This window comes from Sinohyriopsis cumingii, chromosome 11, assembly GCF_028554795.1.
Source record: "Sinohyriopsis cumingii isolate HCF-2022 chromosome 11, ASM2855479v2, whole genome shotgun sequence".
NCBI lineage: Eukaryota > Metazoa > Mollusca > Bivalvia > Unionida > Unionidae > Sinohyriopsis > Sinohyriopsis cumingii.
Genome location: NC_142971.1, coordinates 66372389 through 66395044, shown reverse-complemented (window position 1 = coordinate 66395044; position 22656 = coordinate 66372389). Strand labels below are relative to the sequence as shown.

At 35.5% G+C, this 22656-nt stretch overlaps 1 protein-coding gene across 7 annotated transcripts in view; it reads right to left on the bottom strand.

The window, feature by feature from the left end:
• The window catches only part of LOC149788608 (uncharacterized), a 47262-nt gene extending 25363 nt beyond the window's left edge, over positions 1-21899 (bottom strand). For 2 of the 7 annotated variants that reach the window (XM_089974676.1, XM_089974673.1), the window contains exons 1-2: positions 21336-21899; positions 824-883 (exon numbers count right to left, since the gene is read on the bottom strand). The gene's annotated coding sequence lies outside the window, so the exon portion shown is untranslated. Of the gene's footprint in view, positions 1-823; positions 884-3768; positions 3986-21335 lie in introns of those variants that run through there. The other 5 variants (XM_089974675.1, XM_089974674.1, XM_089974678.1 and 2 more) reach the window with 3 other exon arrangements.
• Positions 21900-22656: the final 757 nt, after the last annotated feature.

Sequence of the window (22656 nt, the reverse complement as noted above, 5' to 3'; positions counted from 1 at the left end):
CTGAAAATTGTGTTAATTTCCAAAACACTGTCAGATATGAAAAATTATACTAGTAAAAGGTTATAATGAAACTTTAAAACAACCAAGTGGCAAAGTATTTACTCGCACTGGTAAATGACAATATAATGCTTATTATATTCTGTTTTCTCATTTTGCTTTGATTTGATTGGTTAAATCTCGACAAACAGTCTTTGCTAAAACATAACAATTTCCCATGTGTATACGAAGGTGATATGATTCCACAAATTTTCGTGACGGTCAAGTCCGAATTTCTGATATCACATGCAAGTTGACAGAAGTGGCTTAGAATACTTGCAACCAAATGCAAGTGTTCTAAGTGTGCAATCGGGACAGAGTATGCATTACATAGCACATATAGGTAACGGATTATATTCTCCTATTTCTGTTTTTGTCACAGAACATTATCGAAGGAAAATAACAAATCTTAATATTTACTATTTATATTTATTATTATGTTTCCTTGTTGTTCCAAATATTTAAATCATATTAGTATCTAAAACGACGGTCTAAAGGCTTTCTTTTTGTTGAAATTTACTAACAATTTTCAACGGGTATTCACTTCAAACTTTATTGAGTGTTACACAACAAGGGGGCGCTCTACAATTTCGTATTTTGCATAGGGTGGATTTTAAAAGAAAAACAATTTCCCTGGGTTTCCTCACTGGTTATACCAGCAATTTAAAAAAAAAAGAACTTTTATATCTTAGGTATTGTTCAAACAACGTTTAGTTCCCTTTATTTTGGTCTGTGATTGATGATAGTAATATGAGTTATAGATATAGAGTATACAGCTTGGACTTACTTCATATGTGCAAGTTTCCAAAAATCTACTAGCTCGGCATGGTCATTTTCACTTCCTGGACTTCAGAGGTAAATTGTAAAAAGAAAAAAAAGAACTGATAACCTTTGTTTTATATTTTATATAGTTGGTAATTCAATCAGTGTACTTTCAGAAGCCGGTATTATCTAATCTGGTATAATTCGTTTCCCTATTTTAATAACTGCTCAAGATAGTGTACTCGAGACAAATTCGGGCTGAGTCTTTTAGCACAAGGGGGCAAACATTTTAGTTATCTGTGTGCTTGGAAATTTCAGCCACAGTACGTGAACGTAATATAGAGGTATACCAACATTCTCTCCATTGTGCATGTTGCAAATGTAAAAAAAAGCTTCACCTTACACCTGCCACTCTCTCAAACGTTTATAATATCTGCAGAGCGCCCCCTAAATGGAATATGTATAACGTCACTCCCATTCGGATTACCTCGTAGACTTCACACTGAGTGGCAAGAACAATTCCTCGCCATTTACGTAGTATTATAGGTTGTTTACATTTTTCTCTGATCAAAATGAGTTTAGCGGAAAATTAAAAAAAATAACGTGATACCCTTCTTAAGGACAAAATTTTCCATATGATTCATTAACGACAAAGTCATCTAATTTTAAGAACAAATTCTGGACAAGTGACATAAAATAGTACATAGTCAGCTATAGTTACAAGCTGGAGGAGAGTGAGTGGGTGGAGAAAAGAGTTTTATTATTCCGTTATTCCCGCTTCTTGCATAAATGTGACTGTAATAAAGAGACTTCAAGAATGTTGAATTCTATGAAGCTTGCTTATTATCAATAGTTATATAATAAAGCAATCGCATGCTTTGATTTCGTTTAATACCAGGATTTATCATGCTCCCCTCGGCCTATCACCTCGGTGGACACCACTCTTCTGTGGTTGATAAATTCCTGTATCAACCTCATTAAAAGTCAGTATATTTATCATATTGTCTACAACAAAAGAATATAGCGATCTCAATGGATGATGCGTTCTGAAAGAACAAATATATTAACGGCAACCTGCATTGATTTGATAGCCATGCGATCCATGAATAAAAGCTAACTGAAAGAAATATAGTCAGTAAGAGTTATTCATCTTTTCCTTTAACTGTAACATTTTTCCTTTTGTACCTCTTCCGTTTTCCGATATAGCCAGGTACCTTTTGCTTACCGCTTCTGCAAGTCAGAATATGATTTTTGATATATTTACGTGCTATAATAACAATTATAAGATTTGGATTTGAATGGTCCTCTACCTCTGACATAATACATATTTATCAAACTGTACATATTAGCCTTTAGAGGAGGTTGAGTTGCTAACATTCTGGCTCAATGATCTCACCTACCTTTACAAAGTTATGCATCAATTTAAATAAGAACTGAAAGGAGCTATTTATCGCCTCAAGAAAACGATCCGGGAGAGCCGCAAGTTAACGAAAAAGAACGCCTACTCTGCTAAATATGTTACAGTTACAATTACAGTATGTTAAGATACCACCGGTTTTTGTACAACGTGCATGTTATTGTATGATAAATTTGATGTAGGAAAGAAAAACTAGATTCAAATCCAGCTTTGCAAACAAACGACGAAAATCGCTACTTCAACAACGTTTCTTCAAGTGTAATTGATTAATTGACTGATTGATTGAGGGGGATTGCCAAACCAAGTACATTTTGGAAAGAATTTTGAAGACCATTTTTAATGAAAACCCGAGGAACTTAGAAGAAAAGGGAAGTGGTACTAAATATGTTTGGTCTAAACTATGGCACAATTTCGAAGTCTCGATCAATGGTTATCCAGAAAAGCACAGTCCATTCTTCAAGTGTACGGTAATTCATAACAGCCAGCTATTAGGCAACAAATTCAATAAGCGTCAAACAAACATTTCTTACCAGTAAATTCGTTATTTCCAGCTCACCCGTCGATTTTAGTCAGAAACTATGCGTACGGTCTCGCAAAAATGGACCTGGTGATTAAATGTTGTCATTCAAATCGTTTACCAGGATAATATTCAATCGTGATTAGGTCAGCTGTCTGGTAACTTTCCTTATGATAACAAAGGATGAATATTTATTTGAAAAGGTAGAACAGATGACAGTTGAATAATTCACTGCAGAGCATTCGGTTTTCACAGAAAACAATGTTCTGTAATGTCTTGTCTGTATTTAATTAAAAGCAAAACTGTCCATTAGGCAGAACCGACCAGCTGCTTATTAAACCGTCTTGTTCTAGAATCTCCCCATTTTAAGTCACTATAATTCTCAAGACATAAATTTGAACGTACGTTCTTAATAAGGTTCCCTGCTAAATAAAAACGTCAGGGCAACTTTTCTATGCAGAGATTTAGGATTAAGCAAACTTTCGCAATGAATGATGCGCTTGAGATTATTTCAGTAGAAGAAAATAAATTAATTCAAATTCCTGCTCAAAGGAACAAGATTTAATTGCATATTCAGGGTGATTTACCGCGTTGATGGTTGGCACGACAGACTAACCAACACATCCTTGCAAAGGCTGTAACCCACACAGTGTTGAAGCAATCATTGTATTTGTTTAAGGGTAGCATATGGCCAAATTCGCTGCAGTTGGGTTGGAAACAAAGGATATCATTAGTAACTGCATGTATTACGTTACTATCAGTTTGCTCACCACTTGCCAATTAGTTTTCCTTTCTCAGCAATCTTGAGGATCCATGTGTATATAATGCTGTTTCGGTCTTGTAAACTTATGAAAATTAACTTCTTATTGCGACACCGATAAATGTAGTTTTGTAGTTCAAACTTAAAAACCAAAATATTAGCATGCGATGTAGAATGATTACTGTTTATTTGACGTTCCCATGAAATTCAGTGATTGCAATTAAGTGATATCCTATATACAAAGGAAGTAAAATTATATAACAAACAGCACCTTACCGTTTTCTTTGGATAAGAATCCAAACCATTGTATAAAGCTCCTTCACTATAGAATGGGTGTCCTCGTCAGGTGTACACTACGTAATCCTGCAAGTCATTATGGTCACCAGTACTAATCAAGCAGATTATTTTTTAATCGGATTATTATTTAAGCCATTGCTGGATATCCTCCGTCCTAGTATATCACATATCAATAAATGACTGCTTTTTCTACACGCTCCTTAGGAGATCTGTTCCTGTTTCTCGATAAGGAACATTAACCTACCCTTATCAGCACTCGTCTCCTCGCGGTCACGGGCCCTTCAGTATAATACTATGTCAACACTCTACTTGTGCTATCTAAAAACAAGTCCACTTTGACATGAACTAGGGCTTCCTTGGAGACGACACAGTCTGGGCCTTCCAGATATCCCTTTGTATACGGACATACTAATCCTAATACATAAGATGAATACTGGACCACCACCGCGAATACCAGTCTTATCTGCCAATTGAACCTGTCACTATCAAAAAGCTGGAAAACTAGCCTGATTTCGGATTTGCTTACAAAAGAACTCTCAAAAACTGTAGCATACATATATACATACATACATACATACATACGCACGCACGCACACACATGCATACAGATATACATACATATGCACGTACGCACGCACGCACACACACACATACATTCATATATGCATGCATGCATCCATCCATCCATCCATCCATACACACACACACATACATACATACATACATACATACATACATACATACATACATACATACATACATACATACATACATACATACATACATTGCGATGAGAATGGGTAAACATTTTGAATGATTTGTCACCTGGTATTGTCTAGCAATCATACTTCTCAAATAACTCGAACTTTTCTGTAAGAAAATGAACCACTCCGGTTGCCTAGTGGTTAGAGCGTCCGCCTCGGATACGGGAGGTTGTGGGTTCGATACCCGGCCGATGCATACCAAAGACCTACACAAATGATACTAACAGATGCCTCGCTTGGCGCTCAGCATTAAGAGGTTAGGGTTATTACTGATAGGCCTGGTGTCAGTGACTGGGTGGGACATTATGCTTCATGTCTGCGGCATGATGCCCCAGTGCCAGACATCACCATAAACTGCCACACTGCAGACATCGTAGCGATATGACTGAAAAAAATGTTAAAGCTACGTTAAAAATTAAAATATCACACACACACACACATACACACACACTATAAGAATATGAATGGAGGATAAATAAGTGCGTTTCAGGCCTGATACATAATGGTGTCAAAATCAAATAAACATAGATTAACAATCAAACTATACCCCTAAAATGTATTCTCTCCTCAATCTCCTTTACAGGCTTTACCCCTAAAATGTATTCTCTGCTCAATTTATCTTACAGACTACACCCCCACAATGTATTCTCTCCTCAATTTCTCTTACAGACTACATCCCCACAATGTATTCTCTCCTCAATTTCTCTTACAGACTTTACCTCCACAATGTATTCTCTCCTCAATTTCTCTTACAGACTTTACCCCACAATGTATTATCTCCTCAATTTCTCTTGCAGACCTTACCCCCACAGTGTATTCTCTCCTCAATTTATCTTACAGACGTTATTCCCACAATGTATTCTCTCCTCAATTTCTCTTACAGACTACACCCCTATGATGTATTCTCTCCTCAGTTTCTCTTACAGACTACCCCATTATGATGTATTCCTCAATTTCTCTTACACACTACACCCCTACAATGTAGTTTCTCCTCAATTTCTCTTACAGGCTACACCCCATCAATGTATTCTCTCCTCAATTTCTCTTACAGACTACACCCCTACAATGTATTCTCTCCTCAATTTCTCTTACAGACTACACCCCTACAATGTATTCTCTCCTCAATTTCTCTTACAGGCTACACCCCTACAATGTATTCTCTCCTCAATTTCTCTTATATACTACACCCCTATGATGTATTCTCTCCTCAATTTCTCTTACAGACTACACCATCAGAATGTATTCTCTCCTCAATTTCTCTTACAGACTACACCCCTACAATGTATTCTCTCCTCAATTTATCTTACAGGCTACACCCCTACAGTGTATTCTCTCCTCAACTTCTCTTACATACTACACCCCTATGATGTATTCTCTCCTCAATTTCTCTTACAGACTACACCATCACAATGTATTATCTCCTCAATTTCTCTTACAGACTACACCCCTATGATAGTATTCTCTCATCAATTTCTCTTACAGGCTTGGTGTTGGTTAATTGTCCTCGACTAATTTTCTCAAGAAAACTGAGGTTTCTTCAAGTTTATTTTCAAGCTTTACAATTGTCATTTTTTGCCAAAATTAAATCAACCGACGCTGTCGAAACCGATGCTCACCAGTGCTTTTATTTCATCTTCTGTTTTATTTACCAACCGAAATAATTTAGAGAATTCATTATATTTTTTTATTCCGCCGTAGCCACAGCATTCATTATACCAGTCTAATACAACAATTTGATGAAAGAAATTATGGGACGTCAACTATTCATGTGCGTAACTAATTATCAGATTCGAGCGCATTAGGTATGTAAAGTTATATTGAAGTCTGTCACGTTAATGCACTATGTACACAAAGAGTTGTGTTGAAGTCTATCCCAGCCAATTATCTGATTCAAGCGCATTATGTCTTGTAAAGGTTATTTTGAAGTCTATCGCAGCCTTGGTATCAAATCTTACTTCATAACTGTGTTTTCGATACACTATTCGTTCGAATTTATAAAGTAGGTATTAAGACACACAATGCTTTGGGAATTATTAGCAAGTGTTGTTAACCATAATACACGAGCCTAATCGCCTTCGTGACTTCATGTTCGAATCATTTTAATAACTATAATCTTTTTGCATGTACATCTACTATCTTTATCACCTTCTCTAATTCAAGCTTAATAAGGTTCACAATTGGGATAGTTTTTCAACTCTTTGTCTAGTTTTGTAATTCTAATATATTTATTGGTATCAACAACTTGTAGAAGGCCCTCTGTTAACGTATTCTTGCACTAACCATAGGAAGTAAATGATGTGCATTTCAGGCTATTTGCTCATATACCGTACATACATTAATATGCTAGAGATTTCTGAACAACTAACGATATAGTTAAAACGTGAAAATGTGTGTAAGTACGTGCTTTGCCTCCTGATAGAAATTACGACAATATTGATTGGGTGTTTCCATTATGTCACTCAACAACAGGTAGGGGGAGGGAGGTATGATTATATGCAGTAGCGTTTTACTGTAACTCCTGAAAATAGTGGCTACATGGTGCCAACTAATGTGTGTCTCTGTGTGTGTGTGTGTGTGTGTGTGTGTGTGTGTGTGTGTGTGTGTGATTTGGATATTTAACGTGTTTTTTAAAAAAATTCAGTCATATCGCTACGATGTCTGCAGTGTGGCAATTTATAGTGATGTCACATTATCCTGACACCAGGCCGACCAGTCCTAACACTAACCTCTTTATGCTGAGCGCAAAGCGAGGCAGATGTTAGTACCATTTTTATAAGTCTTTGGTATGATTCGGTCGGGGATCGTACCCATGACGTCCCGCATCCGATGCATCCTATGCAAACGCTCTAACCTCTAGGGCAGCTATTAGTTGGTCAGTGCCAACTAATAGATGCGTTCGAAAAAAACCTGAAATGTATTTAATATGTGACAGGTGGTGGGGGTTGGGATAGCAGGTGAGAGAGAGACTGTGGTTGTCGTCCAACGGTAGGAACCGTCCCTTATCAAGTAATGATGGAACTTTTCGTTCCCACGCATTCTAAACTTTAATCTTACATCATTGTCTGTCTTGTCTGTTTGCTTGTACAGACATGAACTCAGTGACATGTTTTGTTATAATATAATATTTATATTTTTATATAATAAATAAATAGACTTAGCTAAGTGGCAAGTATAACTGGTAAACTTGGGAAAACCACGGGCTCACGGGAATATACTGGCAATGCTTTTCATATGCCCGAATGGGCCGAGCCTGAGACTCGAGCCCACGAGGTGAGATGACAGTGATCTGTAAAGGCGAGCGCTTTAGACCACTAGATCACCCAAGGCCACGGAATATTAAATAACATTTAAACTAAATAAAAAATCATTAAAACTAAATAGCTTCGACACCTTTGGATAGATTGATATTTTATTTATAGACAAATTAATAAGTACTTAAGTGGTGTCCTTTTCATTTTAATTTAAATTATATTTCAAGTAATCAAGAGTGAGCAATTAGCGCAAATATTAATTATTTTAGCAAGATTTCTAGACCAACTTATACAAAAACCCTTGCATACACCAACTTGCATCCAAACCTTTGCAGACACCAACTTGTATCCAAACCTTTGCATACACCAACTTATATCCAAACATTTGCAGACAACAACTTGTATCCAAACCTTTGCAGACACCAACTTGTGTCCAAACCCTTTCATACACCAACTTGTGTCCAAACCTTTGCAGACAACAACTTTTATCCAAAAAAAACGTGCAGATAAATATTCCTAAGAAACCACATCACATTGTCTCGTGATTAAGCTGTTGAAAAGTATTTCGATCTTCATTTACTTGAAACATCCTCAATTTTCTCATCTGTTAATGTTAGGTAGGCACATTCATATCAAACCCTTAACATGTTTTGACGTCTACAGGGATCAATAAGTTTGAAAATAAACATCTGTAACACCAACTCTGATTAATTTTGATTCATACATCACCTGAAAGAAATTGCATTTGACTAAAAACAACGCATGAAAACTAGTAGGATTTAGACTGGTCAACAAATTGTAGTCATGTGACATACGTGTCATAAATTAGTCCTGAAACGTTTGTTTACGAGGATGATTTGACAATAAATATTGTATGTGCAGGACATAACGTCATTCGTGATAAAGAAGTACAATCTCTGCATACACCATGAAATCAATATACAATTTATCATATCAACATAACTTAAATATTATATTAGATTCTTTAAAAGTCACGTGGCGCCTTTAAAAGATACTTTATTTACCTCTCTATTACACAAATTCTAATAACTTAATATATTGTGCATTCTCAGCGGCTACGATCTTTTCTTAATATTATCGTTGGTAGTGACCAAACCGTAAGACCAGGAGGAATCTAGCAACCTTAAAAAATGGTCGATGGTTATAAACGATGTCACATACCACTAAAAACATACACTAGCAAAATAGTTGAATAAACATTGAAATATCACTGCTTTAAAGAAAGATAAAAATTTGAACAAATCAATACTTTATAGACCAACAATGTGAGAAAGAAAATGTAATCTCCATTTATACGTCTTCAGCAAGAAAAGAACTTAGGACGATGAATAAATAAACTTTAAACAGAATCATAAAGAAAATTCTAAGGAGATCATTAAAACGAAAAGCCAGTCACTGTAGATTATGCCTTGATAACAATCATGTTTTGTGTACATTTTTCAATGACACTAAACCATAGTTGAACAAGAACGTCATTATAAAATAAATGTACAGCTTGGTTCTACGAAACCTCATCTAGGCGTATCGATCAGACATATGACAAGGCACATTCAAGACGGAAATCATGCTGAGTACGTAAATTACTACAACGGAAGATATATTGAACAAAGGGCAAATGCCTAATATTACTGAACGTTTATTTAACATTTAATATTCAAAATAGAGGCAATGAAATAAGCAAAGATTAATAATGTTATGTTTCAAAAGACGGGACATTTAACATTGCTCTTAATGAAGGTCGTACAGAGATTTGCATGAATCAATTATAAACACACACACACACACACACACACACACACACACACATATATATATATATATATATATATATATATATATATATATATATATATATATATATATATATATATATATATATATATATATATATATATATATATATATATATTGTATTCATGTAAAAAGTAAAGATTATATACGTTTCTTTCATTTTGTGGAAAGTGTGTTAAACACATCAACGGATTATGTAGACAGACCGTCAAAATACAATTTCGATAGTCGCTGTTTAATATATGTCTGGTGAAAATGAGGAAAATGTTTACGTGAATTTGATATATCTGTAAATGTCCATGAAATATGAACACAAGAGACAGCACAATGGGAACATTTGTGCATACGATAAGCATACCTGTGGCAACGCGTACAGAGGGATACAACTGTAAGAAACTAAATTAAGCAGGTAAGAATAATTGAAATAGTAAGACAAATATAAGCTAACATGGTAATTATATTTCAGTATGGTGTTCTAATGATTATAAGATGGAAGCTATTATTATAATAGAATAAAAGATTTTTCAACATTAGTATTATCATAGATAGACGTACATGAAAAGATAAAACACTGTTGCCATAAATTGCTACAGTGTTTCCAGTACATGTGACAAATTATTAAAACACAAAACACGATATAACACTGTAGACAATTTTTATGGACATAACGCCTGCATATAGTGCTCATTTTTAGATTAAAAATCTATCAGCATCAAGTAAATATTCAATATACTATTTACTGTGATTGTAATGCATACTCGTACCCGTGAAAAGCAATGGCGTCAAACCACTTAATATATCCAGAGGTACACATTGAGTTCAAGTATTTTGCGATACGTTTGGTAAGTTTGCAAAAATAGTATACAAAGATTTGAGAACAAAAACTGCTGAATCTTTGACTTCACAGAGAAAGATGAAAAACATTTCCACTCAACATTTATGTCACATTTGTGAACTAGAAATCATAGAAAAGGCACATTGTACCGGGGATATAGTAATTGCAAATAAAGGCACATTGTACCGGGGATACAGTAATTGCAAATAAAGGCACATTGTACCGGGGATACATTAATAGAAAATAAAGTCACATTGTACCGGGGATACAGTAGTTGCAAATAAAGGCACATTGTACCGGAGATACAGTAATTGCAAATAAAGGCAAATTGTACCGGGGATACAGTAATTGCAAATAAAGACAGATTGTACCGGGGATACAGTAATTGCAAAAAAGGCACATTGTACCGGAGATACAGTAATTGCAAATAAACTGCTGAATCTTTGACTTCACAGAGAAAGATGAAAAACATTTCCACTCAACATTTATGTCACATCTGTGAACTAGAAATCATAGAAAAGGCAGATTATTACCGGGGATACAGTAATTGCAAATAAAGGCACATTGTACCGCGGATACAGTATTTGCAAATAAAGGCACATTATACCGGGGATACAGTAGTTGCAAATAAAGGCACATTGTACCGGAGATACAGTAATTGCAAATAAAGGCAAATTGTACCGGGGATACAGTAATTGCAAATAAAGTTACATTGTACCGGGGATACAGTAATTGCAAATAAAGGCACATTGTACCGGGGATACAGTAATTGCAGATAAAGACAGATTGTACCGGGGATACAGTAATTGCAAATAAAGATCATGACTATGACAATTTAACGGCAAGAACTGAGGTCCAGCACATTAAGAATAAAAGTTGAATGATACATATCTAAAATAAATATCATTATTCATTCATAGCTTGCCTGATATGACAATTTCTTATTCATCAAGACACCCGTGAAATCTGATAAAAGGAAAGAGGCAGAACTAACATGGAACAGACGAAAAATACACATAAGTTAATATGGGTGCATATCTAAAGTAACATGTCCAAAGGCAGTTGAGTTTGCGTATAGCTTTAAAAATGTATATGAACTTTTTCTATAGAACAACTAGCAATAATATCCGCATCCATAACAAATGTACAGAAACAGTGAAATGATTTAGCAATGTTTAGTCTCAAAATCTGAGAAAGGATGTTGCCCATCTCGACACATGGGCAGTTTTGAAAGGTTTATGGAAGCATCCATGTCATGCAAAGTTTTATTAAACTCTGAGTGGAACATATAAAAAATAACGTTTACCAGTATGTGGATAGTGTCATGGAACATTTCGACCTGAAACACTTGGATATCTACACCACTATTACTTACAGAAAGATGCATTGACGCAATGCAGCATTATAAGCCCTTTATAAATGTCTGTAAAAATATTAACATGTAAGTTAGACAATGTTAAGTATTACAGTGCTCCTATAGTAGAAAAAATATGAAAGTTTAAAGAGAGAACGTTTAGAAAGAGAACCTTTGAGAGAGTATTGTGTGGTGCTCTACCGAGGCTAATTACCATCACGGTGCCGATACGCTATCATTTCAACCTATCCTTTTCATCCGGTCGATTTAATATGCACCAGTACTATTTCGTTCTAACAATTAAACGCTCTTAGGTTAAATCATCATCATCATCTTGTACCTGACCGAGGGGTGACCGAGGGGTGACCATTGATGCTGATTCAGTCATTGTTTTAGTTTTACGTGATATGTGGGGCCCCGAGTGGCCGAGTGGTCTAAAGCGCTCACCGTTACGGATCACTGCCATCTCACCTCTGTCTGCGTGGGTTCGAGTCCAAGGCTCGGCTAGCGTGGGTACGTGGGAAAGCCTGCCAGTAGCTTCTCGTGGGTCGGTGGTTCTTTCCTGGGTTTTCCAGGGTTCTTCCTCCACCAGTTATACTGGCCGCCATGTATAGCCTATCTTGTGCTGAAAAATGGCGTTAAACCCTAGAACAACAACAACTACGTGATATGTATGTAATGGTGGCAACCACTTACAGGTTATATTTCACCTTTACGCTACCAGTTTAGGACGTTTGGCAGGTATTACTTTTCAAGTCGCAAAATCCCGAGTGATCATTCGGTAAGCTTGTCACAACATGGTCCAAAAACAATGTAAAATTACACAAAGCCCACATTGACTTCGATAAGAAAATCAAGTTACACAAAGCGCACGTTGACCTGGCTATGAAAATCAAATTACACAGGACGTACGTTGACCTGGCTATGAAAATCAAATTACACAGGACGTACGTTGACCTGGCTAAGAAAATCGAATGCACAGAGCTCACGTTGACCTAGCTAAGAAAATCGAATTCACAGAGCCCACGTTGACCTCGCTAAGAACATCAAATTACACAGAGCCCACGTGGAACTGGCTATGAAGATCAAAATACACAGGGCGTACGTTGACCTGGCTAAGAAAATCGAATTCATAGAGCCCACGTTGACCTCGCTAAGAAAATCAAATTACACAGAGCCCACGTGGAACTGGCTATGAAGATCAAATTACACAGGACGTACGTTGATCTGACTAAGAAAATCGAATGCACTGAGCTCACGTTGACCTAGCTAAGAAAATCGAATTACACAGAGCCCACGTTGACCTCGCTAAGAACATCAAATTACACAGAGCCCACGTGGAACTGGCTATGAAGATCAAATTACACAAGGCGTACGTTGAGCTGACTAAGAAAATGGAATGCACAGAGCTCACGTTGACCTCGATAAGAAAATAAAATACACAGGGCCCACGTTGACCTCGCTAAGAAAATCTTATTAACAGAGCCCACGTGGAACTGGCTATGAAGATCAAATTACACAGAGCCCACGTGGACCTGGCTATGAAGATCAAAATACACAGGGCGTACGTTGACCTGGCTAAGAAAATCAAATACACAGAGCTCACGTTGACCTCGCTAAGAAATTAAAATTACACAGAGCCCACGTTGACGTTGCTAAGAAAATCAAATTACACAGGGCCCACGTGGACCTGGATATGAAGATCAAATTACACAGGGCGCGCGTTCACCTGGCTAAGAAAATCAAATTACACAGAGCCCACGTGGACCTGGCTAAGAAAATCAAATTACATAGAACCCAATTTGACCTGGCTAAAAAGTTCAGCTAGCCAATTTGGGGATTCAAATTCAAACAGCAGCATTTATCCTTTGAATGGAAAAAAAGATCATGAAATTACAAATAATCAAATAAATCAACACTGAAAGGAAGGTTTCATATCTCTGGGTAGAAATCGTGGGATCGAATGGTAAGTCTTCCATATAGCGAACTTTTTGTTTCAGTTTTGTCTACGTAGCAACAGGTAAGATTGGGTCGTGTATGGGAGGGTGTGTGTATCATATAACATTCCGAAAAACCTCTTATAATATATTATTTTGTTCTTGTAGTATTAGTAGTGATTATTAATAGTAGTATTTCTTATTTTTCTAGTGGTTGTTCTTGTAATTGATGTCTTTCTTGGAACATACATGTTACTAGTAAAATTTCATGAAATAGCATTGTACGAGTGGTCCATATGTTTACATAACATACTCTGAGCAAGAAAAAAAAATAGTTGGCTAAAAAGCCCAAAAAATCTCTACTTAGGTTGGTACTACCGTTGCGATGTATGTTTAACTGTCATTCAGGTAGCACGTGAACAAAATGTTTTTTCTTTATGTATATATTATATATTTTCCAACAATACGCAACTGGTGCTTAATGTGTCTATAGCAGGTAAATACAACGCTGGACTGTTTAACACTAATTTTAGCACTCACACAATGAAGGAATCAAACCATATGAGGCATACTGATATACCATTATTAGTTTTAGGAATATATGTCATTATTATGTAAAAACAGTATGTTGCCTTGACCCTTGAAGAACAGTATTGTAGTTCACTTAGCAGTTAGGTAGTTTTGTATGTTTCTTATTTTTCAATAGCCTGTTGGTAAATGTCTTGGTTAGTAGGCACACACACATATTGTAGCCTACTTAATCTTGATGTTTTAAAATATATAATGCAACATATGACAAGGTTAAAAAAATATTGTTTTTAAATATTAAAATAACCGAAGGCCTCTCGCACTCTCCCTTGGTTGGTATATCAGAATATCAAATTTGCCAGTGTGTGTGTGTGTGTGTGTGCGTGCGTGCGTGCGTGCGTGTGTGTGAGTGTGTGTGTGTAACCGAGAAAATTATTGTTTAAAGTTGCAAAAAAAAAATAGTGTTAGTACTTAGCACATGTAGCAGACCGGACTGGGAAAGAGTTGATAGAAACACTGGGCTGAGCGACGAATGTAAATGGTTTATGCTCTGGAGGGCTTCCACCAGCAATGACAAATTTATTCATTGCACAAGAGGAAAGAAAAATAGGGGGTAATGTAACTGTTAAAAGAAAATAAATTTATGAAAGGTAATTTTAAACCTCATGAAAAATGCATTGATGAGCTTTTAAAAAAAATAATAAGCAAAAATAGGCTTATGCAAGAATCTTGCATTGCTAGAACAATTGGAAAGCGTATAAAGTATAAGAATACCTTAAGTCGAGCATCTAACAATTGGAGAGATTTTTCAAAGAAACCATTAAAAAGATGGTTTAAATATTTGCTGAAAAAGTCACTAGTTAGAGAAGAATGAAACTACTTGATGAAAAGGGCGTGACAATAGCTGATGTAGTCATTGCTGTTGGGATAGCAATAGCGACCATTGCTCTGTCTATACCAATTTTCGTAGAAGGTTTACAATTGGATGATGGTCGAGGTGCCTTTCCATCAGGTGGCAAAGACAAGTTGTTTCGTTTACATCATTTAACTAGAGCTTCAATTGGTTTTAAAAAGAAAAAACGCTTATCGCTTATCTGCTTACGCTATTCAACAGTTGGCCACTGCATGTAAATATTTATATCGCCGATCTGACAACTATTGAGTTCAACATCATATAGTTTTGTCATTATTATGATGTATCAAAATATTCAAATGTATTCATAATCAGTTTGCTTGCTGTATCCATAGTCTGGCTAGTCTAGTAACTTTTTGTAGTTTTACGAATGGTCTATTGAATTTATGAATATCTTTTAATGTTCTAGTCTCTGTATATGTGTTGATATTACCCGATACTAACACGCACGTAGACTGGATATTCTCTTCCAAACCACTAAATATCACTAGTTATACAAATGAGATTCCCAATTCACTATAATCAAAAAGTGGATTTCTTGAAGGAACCACTAAATGTCATTTAAACCACTATTTTGCACGCCATACTGCTTTCAAAGCTTATCATCAAGATACGAAATAAAGGAATCTTTCTGTTAGTAAGTCATTTGGGAGTGCAATCGTATAATTTATTTAAATATTTAAGCAAATGTTTTGGGAAAACGAGAGAAAAAAATATTCGTTTTAAATTTGCATAGGAAACGTACAACATAGATTTTGTAAATCATTTTACAAAATGTACATATGGATACAATTTACGTTTATTTACTCTGAGAATATTGCAAACATACAATTACTACAATTTTAAATTAAAAAGGTAAAACTATATTTCAAAAGACAATTATGTTAGTTTAATTTTGAAAGTCATGGTTAACTTTAGAGGATGAAGATAAATTTTACATTGACATTATCTTTAACATGGTCTGTCAAGAAACTAAAATAATATATAATGCATAAGCATAGAGAGGATCAACGATAATGTATCGTGCAGTCTGAATTTAAAATAATATATAATGCATAAGCATAGAGAGGATCAACGTTAATGTATAGTTTAGTCCTGAAGCTAGCTAACTGTTAGATCTGAATTTAAAACAGTGAAAGTAGAAAGTATAAATTGATTTCGAACCGAACAGTATTACCGCTAACTTAAAAATATAATGTGAATGAGCGCAGCTAGATTTCTACATCAAGAGAAAATTACCTCCTGCCTTGCCTTTGATCTTTTCATCCAACTACAAACTTCGTTTACGTATCTAAAGTAAATGGATGATATCTGATAGCCCTCTAGAATTTCCAATTCAAGTATTGGTGATACGCAAAACTGTGAGTGGTCATGTGATTTGCAATCTTATTTTTAGTGTAAAAGCAAATAAAGATGACGGTGGGGATGGCCCAATCACTGTCATATGTGTACTACTGAAATATTTAACTTTCTTGACCTCTACGTTTCATTCCCTTTACGATTTTAGCAGTACCTCTCCAACAAACATGTATGGCTAAGCTTCGTGCAGAGCTATACTGGTGATATTTTATTCAATTTGACAACTCAACTGCACATTTATTTTAAGTATAAAGAAAAATAATAATAAAATGAGAATATACGATCTAGATAGGCAAACATATGAAGAGAGGTGGATTAGCAATGTTGATACAGTGTATTTAGGTATCAAGAATTTTGATCCCATGTAAAGTTTAGTTTATCCAGAAACGGGATAAAGCTATGCCATACCTGCATTTCAATATCGTTATATGAGATGTTATTTGTCAAGTTTGGCAGAGAGCCAAAAATTAGAATAAAATATTCCTATAAAAGTTGAAGCCTTCCATAGAAGGCATTCACATAAGCAATGAAGATATTAAAGGCTATCATTGAAAGGTGCTATCGGTTCAAAGTCCCTAATTACCTGTCCTATTGTTGGACTCAGGTTCGATGCGTCAAGCCGCAAATCACAGAGACTAAAATTGTTTAATTCTACGCAAATTTACTGGTCCCTGGTCCGTAATATGTGCAATAGTTCGTTAATTGATATTAGAGTGTGTATTTTAGAGACTAGCTGTTTATGCTGTTCAAACAAATTTCCTTTCCCACGAATAGTTTATGCCAATCAGAGATAAATGTGCTATGGCTGACAGATTCCTAATGCCGGGAGAAAATCGCAGTCTTTATCATTCCATTCGTCACAAAACAGACTTGTCCTAAATTGCATCTCTGAAACTTGAAAGCAATAAAAGATCATAAAGATGATCTGACGATCTTTTTCGTTTTCGATTGCTTTCTTTACATTAATAGATGAGATGATTAACAGTTTAATCATCACACTTTTTATGTCATCATCTGCTAGTTATCTGACATTGCTTCTTGCATATCAAAAAGTTCTGACGAGCAGTCGGTAACTTGAGATAGGAACTCGGCTTTTAACATAGAAAGCAGGTTGGTGGGAAAGAAACGAAAACATTAAATATAAACTTAAGCGGTAAATGAAATATAAACGTGCGGAAAAACTAAGCTCAAATGAGAACAAGAAACAGACAGTTCCTATAAATATATACAGAAGCGCAAAGTTTGCTGAATTCCATCACTTTTCAGTACACCAATTTCGATATGATGCCGAATACACGCTTGTTCACAAGGCAACAGTGTCAATTAATGGAATGGATAATTGGTCAAATGACGAACGCTATAGACATATACATGTATTGGCTCATTGGTCAAATAGAAATATAATTTAAGGTTCCTTCGTAAAGTATAAAACTCTCCTCTTTATTGCAACTTGAACAAATGGAACCTTGCAGAATTATGAATCAAACCCGAATTAACTAAAAACATTTCAAATTCCCGAGCATATGTGATATGAAACTTAAATCAGAATTTTATATCTTAGACGTTGTATGCAATTGCCATCAATAACCTAATTTATGAAGACATTAAAAATTCAATTCCTTGGTTTATCATAGATACGACATGTTGTCTGCTGATTTCAACATGTTCCGTCTTATCAAGCGATAAATTGATCACGTACGTTGGGGCAATTTCAATGTGGCCAGAATAAATTCTGCAGCTATCTTCAGTGAAGTTTTGTCACCATGTTTTATCCGCCTTCCGTTGTATTGAATTACATGAAAAGTAAAGATTTGTTTCAATTGTTAATCAGTATTAATACACTCAAAACAACAGTCGTTGTCAATTGAAATATTCTTAAACGTATTTATAGGATAGCTAAATGTCCTCTTCTCAAACTAAGTCTCTCTCTCTCTCTCTCTCTCTCTCACACACACACACACACACGAGCGTGCGCGCATTTGTGTGGGTTTTTCTTTGCATTTTATTGGTACGCAATTCTAAGCCGTATATGTTTATTTCATGCCATGCGTCACAAAAAGACTACAAACACCTAAAAGACCGACCTATTCCTGTCTCTAATTATTTAACACTTATACTTGGAAAAAATCCTTAGATTAAGAAATCTAGCAAAAACATTTTGCAAAACTAAAGTCAGGTGAATAGGGTTCAGAACGCAAGGGGACCTGTACCTAATTTGCCAACACCGTTGTTTAATAGAAACCTTTCCAACACCAATTCCACATAAATAAATAATCATTAAAATTTATCAGACCCAAAAAAGGAGACGTAAATACAAATAGACCATGTCCTGGGTTAATTACACTATTAACGATACTCTATTTAATCTTTATGATACGTATTAGCGTTTAGACAGCTTTGTAAACTATAATTCCAAGGCTCCCTAACCGTGGCACCGAATTAGAAGTCTTGGGTCAGAAGAAAACTAAACTAAAACCATTACAAAAGTTTGTTCTTCCAACTGCGTTTTATCCAGCCCAAACCCTAACAAGGACTTCTGTATTGTGAAAGATTTCACGACTTTTGTATGACTTACATCATGATAACTGTATGATATATTATGATATATTTATGACTTATTTTATGATACGGTAATTATATAAATCTACATTTGTTGTCGAGAGCAAACCTGCTGAAAAACCGTTAGATAGCTAGTTGTCAGATTTAAAAAAAAAACGCAAGAATATATACAGCAATATGCATTTTATTATTAATTGACAATGTAATGATAAATTCAAATACAACGTTAACTGTGCCAACAGTGTAACATTAAGAACAGATTGATGTTCATATTCAGTATGTTTTCTCTCTCTCTCTCTCTCTCTCTCTGTCTGTTTTAGAAAAAACAGTTTTCCTTTCTTCAATCTTTGTTTATTCTTTTATAAACAGTGGGACAATGAAAGGGATTAATTTATTATATTAATACGAACCTCCCCACACCCCACAAGTTAGTGTTAGCCATTTATAGACGAAGAAGTGGTAGCATTACAAAGGACGGGATGTGTTTCCTGGGACGCTGGCCAATTCTAAGGTCAAATAGAATAAAAAAAATTCTTTAAACCTCAGATTATTAGCAAACACACTTCTATCTAATACCTCCCTGCTACCGGAACTTAATTTTATTTGTATTAAAGTATGTTTATCAACACAATCGCTCAACACCGGTCATTATTAGCTATGCCTGATGCTGACCGTTATCAAACATGCTGGTCTCAAATATACGAGTTTGAACCCGTTCTTGCGCTTTATCATGCAAACAAAGTTAAGCATATTTGTATGTAAGTTTATTGCTTTTTGAAGTATACAGAGAAAGGGGTCCTTCATAATTAGTACCTGGTAGGTATGTACCCAGGTATCTTGCGACCATTTTAAACTTTGTGGGAAACAAAAGTGTTTTGGAGCGTGTTTATTGTTAATAGGTTTTCATTGCAGTTCAAAATTCGGAAATAAAACTTATTGAGGAGGTTGCCAAACCTTCCATCTAACAGATGTCTTTATGAGGTTTACCGTATACAAATAAATTTTTCATCAAATAAATTTATGAGAAAATATATCCCTTTTTCGGGAATGAAACGTCTTTGTTGAGATGAAATTGTATTTGTCACGAATGTCGTGAATGCACTGTATTTATTTAAATGTTATATATATTCTAATGAGAACCGTGTACCTAAAAACATTCCCTCCCCACAAATCACATACCCCCACCCCATCTCAAGTTCATGAATTGGCTTCTCTTACAAGAATAGTTTTATACAGTTCGGGTGACCTTTTTAAGAAGTTTAGTTTAAATTTGTTTATCTATCGTATCGTCCTTGTTACACTGGCAAAACATGTAATTTACAAAATGATATGTTTTCTTCTTCAGAAAAGGCTGATGTTTCATTTCACCGCATGGGTATTTTGTGTAGTAGGTGTTAGATAAAATGAATTTGCCAAAAAATTGCACCCAAAATAACATTAGCATATAGGTTAGGTCCAGGTCACCATTGGAAATCAATTATCCAATTATATCCATGTGATTGCTTTTTCTCTTTTCAAAACTGATTGCCCATAAAAATGGTGGCATTGTTTTGGTTTTGATTCTTTTGTCTTAAGTACGAATATTTAGTCAACAGAGGAATGATCTCTTCTGAAAATATATGAATGGTGCTTTCTCCGAACTAACTTGATGCGTTCGGAAGGAAATTTTCTGTACTTTTTACGATATTTGTGTAAGAAGCTCGATGGGTCAAAGGCTATCAAGGATCTGGCTTCCATCCCTTGTTTTAATACTTGCAGGAGACACACATATCATACACTAAAATCCAATGAAAATGAGATTGCCTTATTTTTTTATAAACTAGTTTGGGTCATCCTTAGTGTATCGTGTATTCTTATGTTTATATTACAACTGTTGTCATGCATGCATGTACATAATTTGTCATTGGTATGTGTGTGTACGTGTATTTGTTGCATGTATTACTACGTTTGTTATTTGCTGTTCCTACCTAAATCAGTTTAGTAGTAGTAGTAGTAGTAGTAGTAGTAGTAGTGTTGCTGTTGTTGTTGTTGTCTCCAACAGCATAAATTTTAGTATTAAGATCAATGATTGAAAATAATCAAAACCTACATTACAAACCATGTTCAATTAATCTATATACGTATAATAAAAATGGTAGATATGTAAATACTAGAATTCGATTATTATGTCGATTAATAGCAATACCCCGTGCAGCCGGAGAGAGAGAGAGAGAGAGAGAGAGATCAAAACGTACCTGGTCATATTCATTGATCGAATTCGTCTGATTAAATTCATTTAACGTAGTGTCGTCAGTGAATTACTGTGCTGTGTATTATCTTGCGTTAAACCTGGATCGGTGACAAAAATCTAATACGGCAACCAGCCTTTGGCTTAAAGGTACGTAGATCCACTCTGCCTAGGAGTTGTATCAACCAGAAAGGCATTAACAAGTGTTACATATTGTAGTAAAGCCTGCCAAATGAACGAAAAAAACTCTAACAGGCCAATATAACCCAGCCGGGCCGATATTATCCTTGAATTAAGCGAGTCGACTGACGTTCGATGTATGGGACATTTTAAAAAGGTTCGACTTCAAATACAATGCCCCGTCTATTCGGTGGTGTCACTCAATACGTTGTTATCGAACGTGTTTTAGTATTTATGCCATTTATCGGTCTTGCAACAAAATCGTTCCAGCTGATTATTACTGGCACAGAAAACATATCTCATTATAATTCTGAAGGCTTTGATTGTCTTATTCACACCGTGCACTTTGATAACTAGCAATTAAGCCACTCAAGTTAGGAATAGGTTGGGTTAGTCACACCGTAACTAGCAATTAAGTCACTCAAGTTGGATTAGTTCAGTTTTGTAGAGAGAATGTAAAATGAAAGTAAAACTTTTGATACAGCATGATTTTGTTTTTGCTGCTAGTCCTTTGCCAGTCTCTTGATATTCAGTGCAAAATGTATATCGTCGCGAAAAATAAAGTAACTTTATCACAACAACAGTGTTACTTCATGTAGAAGGGGCCCTGAGTGGCCGAGTGGTCTAAAGCGCTCTCCGTTACGGATCACTGCCATCTCACTTCTGTCTGCGTGGGTTCGAGTCTCGGATTCGGCCAGTGTGGGCATGTGTGAAAGCTTGCCAGTAGCTTCTCGTGGGTCGGTGGTTCTTCTCTGGGTTTTCCTGGGTTCTTCCTCCACCATTACTACTGGCCACCATGTATAACCTATCGTGTGCTGAAAAATGGCGTTAAACACTACAACAACAACAACAACTTCATGTAGAAGCATTATACTGACTGGGGTAAACGTGTTCACCTTTCACCACAGTAACCTGTTGTTTATATTTTTACGTAGTTGAGAAAGATTCCGCTAGTGCAGTATTTATATTGTTAAATAGTTGAGTATGATTCCGCTGGTACAGTTGTTTAAATTTTTACATAGTTGAATATGTTTCCGCTAGTGAAGTTGTTTATATGTTTACAAAGTTGAGTATGATTCCGCTGGTACAATGTTTATATTTTTATATAGTTCAGTATGATTTCGCTAGCACAGTTGTTTATATCTGTA